This window comes from Condylura cristata, unplaced genomic scaffold, assembly GCF_000260355.1.
Source record: "Condylura cristata isolate star-nosed mole 26May11 unplaced genomic scaffold, ConCri1.0 scaffold00001, whole genome shotgun sequence".
Lineage (NCBI taxonomy): Eukaryota > Metazoa > Chordata > Mammalia > Eulipotyphla > Talpidae > Condylura > Condylura cristata.
The window spans coordinates 83,477,172-83,482,161 of record NW_004567102.1 but is presented as its reverse complement, the minus strand read 5'-3'; the positions used below and the strand labels follow the sequence as shown (position 1 = coordinate 83,482,161).

The following is a 4,990-nucleotide window of genomic DNA, read 5'->3' as shown; positions in this document are numbered from 1 at the left end:
TCCGTTCTTATGTCTAGGTCTTTAATCCACTTCGAGTTGATTTTTGTGACTGGAGTGAGGCAATGATCTAGTTTCATTTTTTTGCATGTAGCTACCCAGTTTTCCCGAAGCTGAGAACTTTTTAATGAAAACACTGCATGAGAGTAAAAAAATAAGTCATGGCATGGGAGAATGCATGATGAATATTATCCACCTTGCAGAATATAAGAAAAACCTCAGGAAGTAAAAAAAAAGAAACCGTCTATAATTTAGAAAAAGTGGGCTAAAGTCTTAATTGCATAACACTTTGAAAAAATGACATCCATGTGGCCAATAAGCACATGAAAAGGTGATAATGTGAATTTCTTATTGCTGTTGTAACAAGTCACCATCAACATAGTGACCTCGGATTGACTCTTTGGAACACAACCAACAGATTTGTGAACATATCAGGGCACATCAAGAGACAGATTCTAAAATCTAGAGTTGTTAATCCCAATTAACAACTATATAGATGCCCATCAACAGTAGAATGAATAATAAATTGTGGTCTATTCATGAGAAAGAAAGCCAAACAGCGAGAGTAAAGGAGCTGTTAAGTGGCTACATGGATCATGCTTCCGAAGATCAAGTGGAGCACAGCAGCAATAACCTGTGATATATGTACATGAGTACATGCCCTATAATTCCACCCCCATAAAGCTCAAAACATAGGCACAATGTATGGTGTGAGCCATCGGAATAGAGGTCCCTTTAAATGGTAATGAGTAGGAGGGGCCTACTCATTTAAAAAAAATTTTTTTTAAAGATTTATTTGTGTATACAAGAACTGGGCTACAGGCCAGAGGTGTGGGGGGAGATGAGAGGATTCACCAGTGGCTGTGGGGAACAAAACAGGCAGATTGAGTGAAATACACACTGAGGGGTGCAGTTGGCCGATCAGGAGAAGTCTGCTGTGCCATGTGGGTCACTCTCAGGCCAACTGATTGAACTCATGCCCACAGTGGCTGGGGATAGCTTCATAGCACTGTGCCACCAGAGAGGCCCCACCAATGGGAAATTTTATTGTATATTTGATTTTCTAGACATATTTGTTCTGCAAAACTTTTCAGACGCTTCATTTGAGATTGGTCCATTGTCCTACTTGTATACTTAGGAACCACAAAACACAAAATAAACAGTAAATAAATCTGTATGAGATTATTATTTTTTTTTTGAGAAATCTTTGAAACAGAAGTAAATCATTATCTGGTAAACTTTTTCCTCCTGCGCCCACTCTGAATGAAGTTTATTACTTGAAGGAAAAACTGGTTTCCTTTTCAGGTTCTTCACTCGCTGTGGCTGAAGTGAGTCCAATTTGAGGTTAGCAGAGTGGCTGGAAAGTTGAAAATATCCTTTTAGGAAATGAGCCCTGAATTGTTTGAATGTGTTTCACAGGTTACACAAACAGGCTTGGTGGGAATCTCAGCTTCAGCATTTCATCCACTGCCAATTTCACTTGACATAGAAACTCCAGTGACTCATCATTGCGGCCTGTGACAATGAGCACGGAGTGAGTGTGAAAGTTCAATCACAAAAGGGATCAGTTACTGGCCAGCCAGGCTCTCTCTGTTTTGTCTTTTCAGTATGCAGATATTCCAGTGGTTCAGAGGCTGCACCTGACGGAGGGTGCTCTCCAAGTGAGGGGCCACACCGCCCCTAAGATTTCTTTTTAGCTCGTCATGCTTATTTGATGAACTTGCTGGAACAAATCCTGTGGTGTAAGACAGAAAAGGAAGGTGCAATTCCTTTCCTCTGGAGTCCAGAATCTGGATTTATCAGCCCTTCATCATTAGTCTGTTAACTATGCATTCAGAGTTTTGCAAGGAGAGAGGGAAGCCATATTGCTGAATCCTCCCATTTGCACGAAAGAACACTTCCACCTCCTTCCTTAGTGAGATCATTAGGATAACTTCTCCCTTTCTCTCACCCAGCCCCTGGTGGTGATCACCTGCTTGATGAGGTTGGCAAAAGCACTGAGCCCTCAGCCTGGGTTCTCTTCCTGTCTTGGAGCTGATGACCCTGACACTGGAGTTGTGTCTCTTGCCCAGATGAACACCTCCTGGGGGGTGCTGTGTGCAGTGAGGTGGGTTTGTGGGTGCCTATGCCTAAGCTGAACTCATGACTGTACATGAGGCTGACTGTGGCAACAAATCCAAGTTTGCCCTCCCCTGCACGCCTTTCTCAGAATTTAATCATCCCTCCCTCCCCTCAAATGGCAAAGATTTCTTTAAAAAAAAAAAAAAATGTTTAGGGCCCTCCCTCGTGGCGCAGCGGGTTAAAGCACAGCACTACGAAGCTTAAGCCACTTCCTCATGAGTTCGATCCCCGCCTGCCCCGGAGGAGATCCACATGGCGCGGCAGACCTCTCCTGACCCGCCGGCTGCTCCCCTCAGCAGTGTATTTCGTCCATCTGCCCGTTCTGCTCCCCTCTCTGTCTCTGGTGAATCCTCTCACCCTCTGCATCTCTGGCCTGTACCCCAGTTCTGTATGAATAAATAAATCTTTAAAAAAACAAGTTTACTAGCATAATAGTGCTTACATGGTTTTAGGGCTACAGACGTATGTTATCACACACCCACCCAAGACACCCGCAGCCCCCTCATAGACTATTGGCTCCTCCCCACTTTGATCCCCAGACCCCTCCTGGTAGCCCAAGATCTAGTCAGAATTCTGGGGTTTGTTTTGGCCTGTTCCTCTGCTTTGTTTTTATATCCCACATATGTGTGAAATCATCTTTCTCCACCTATCAGTGATAAATCTTAGGTTTTGGTCTCTTTCCTCTCTGGCTCTGTGTGTTCATCTGGATTGAACCTTTCCCTCTTTCATTTCAGACGACCACATGTCTTAGTCCGTTCAGGCTGCTGTAACAGAACACCGCAGACCTGGGGGATGAAACAACAGAAATTGATTTCTCACAGTTCGGGAAGCTGGGAGGCCAAGATCAAGTTTCCAGCAATGCAGTATCTGGCGAGACCATCTTTTCCCATGATGAAAAGGGCAAGGTAACTTTCTGGGGCTTCATAAATAGAGAAAATAATCCTACTCATTTTATCGTATTGGGCATGAAGATTTAACATGTCGGTTTTTCCTGTACCATTTGTGTTATTGAGCTAACGCTGGTTTACAGCATTGTATGTGGTTGAAGGGAATAGCTTCACACTTCTTCAGCTGGGCTTATGGATTGTGGGGACATAAACATCCAGGTCTGCAGAGGTCCACTCCTCTCCCCAGAGCTCAGGGGGTGTGGACACTGGCCTGGCTAAAGCTGTTAAGGACAAAAGAAAACTTGATCCAGTTTTAAGGGAAAATATAGGAAGAGCAGTAAGACATATATGAGGTTATACCAAAAACCAAACAAACAAAAAAACCTGAATAATGTAAGACTTAAGCATTAGAAACAATAGCTGCTGGTTCAGGAATGTGTCAGTCTCATGTTCTTTTCTGGAATTAGGTTCATTGATAGTTCTGTTTCTCAAAAAGTCTCCAAGAAAAATGACATTTTTATTTTTCTGATTCTCCAGATAATATAAAGTAAAACATACTAGTAACACAGCGGAATGAAGAAAGTTGAAAATCATCTAAAACCTCTCCAACTGGTCACCCACTAAGTGTTTAAGGAAAAAGTTCTTCACAGAGGGATATGAGACAGTGTTTTGGGTCCTAGAAATACCATATGTTTTTATGTAGCAGGTGGTCACAGGTGTGTGCTGAGATTTGTGCTCCTTAACATATCTAACATACCAATTTATTATTTTTTTTAAGATTTATTTACTTGTGCATACAAGAACTGGGGTACAGGCTGGAGGTGTGGGGGGTGAGAAGATTCACCAGAGACAGAGTGGGGGGCAGAACAGGTAGATCTATTGAAATACACTGCTGAGGGGAGCAGTAGGGAGATAGGAGAGGTCTGCGGCACCATGTGGGTCACTCCCTGGCCGGGGATTGAACTCGGGCTGCAGTGGCTGCAGATGGCTTCATAGTGCTGCACTTTAACCTGTTGCGCCACCAGAGAAGGTGCTATGTACTGATTTAAAATCCTGCTAGTATTTTCTCTGGGCAACTCTGCAGAAACAGAATCAGACTATTTTAATGTTTTTCCTTATTTATATCTTCTAAGCTCTTTCTTAGCAATGCATTTATCTGTCTCAGGAGGTAACTCTTTGGCAGCCATGGTTTGCAAACTTAGAAAAGCTAATTTAAGAAAATAAAGGTTTGGGGCCTCCCTTGTGGTGCAAGTGGTTAAAACACAGCACTATGGGGCTCTGTACAGCCACCGCAGCATTAGTTCGATCCCCCCAAATCAAAATTTTTGGTTTAATTATATGTGCATATAGCAGACACAACTTTTGCTACTATCTTTAGGAATTTATACAGTGACTACATGTATGTGTGACATTGTGTTGGATGCTGAGGCTACAGTAATGGACTTGACATTTACGCTGCATCTCAGGGAACACAGATGCCCATGTCAAGTGGCACGCAGGAAGCCCCTTTTGAAACAAGTCCCAGATGACTGCTTCCTGCTTCTCCTACTGGCCCAGAATGAGAGTGACCCCAGAGTAATCTCATGCAGGGCAGTGAAGGAGGCGAAAATGAAGGCAATGTGCAGAGTTAGAGCGAGGAAGGAAAGCAGAGGTCCCACAGCCCAGGCAGGCTTGGAGGCTGGTATAGGGTGATGCAAGTGGGGAGAACCCAAGTTCAGAAGCCAGACATTTGAGATTTGGATGACAAAAAGAAATGAAGGTGGAGAAGAAGATAAATTCAAGTCATTAGTATAAAGAAGGAAAAAGAAGCCTAAAAAGGGTTGGCATCTGAGGTTCAATGTTAAGGATGAGCATGTTGGGCTGAGTGGTGGAGACACACAAGATGAAAATAATGTGTGTTCAGGAAGTTTCGAATAACTCTCGAGCCAGCCAGTGCCTGTGGGCATGTGTAGCTTCATCATTGCCACAGACCAAGTAAATGGAAC

At 43.4% G+C, this 4,990-nt stretch overlaps 1 long non-coding RNA gene across 1 annotated transcript in view; it reads left to right on the top strand.

Annotated features, from left to right (window-relative positions):
• The first annotated feature begins 2,956 nt into the window (after positions 1-2,956).
• Positions 2,957-4,990, top strand: part of LOC105853224 — a 23,598-nt gene continuing 21,564 nt past the window's right edge. The window contains exon 1 of the long non-coding RNA XR_001145064.1: positions 2,957-3,023. This is a non-coding gene — a long non-coding RNA (uncharacterized LOC105853224). The remainder of the gene's footprint in view (positions 3,024-4,990) is intronic.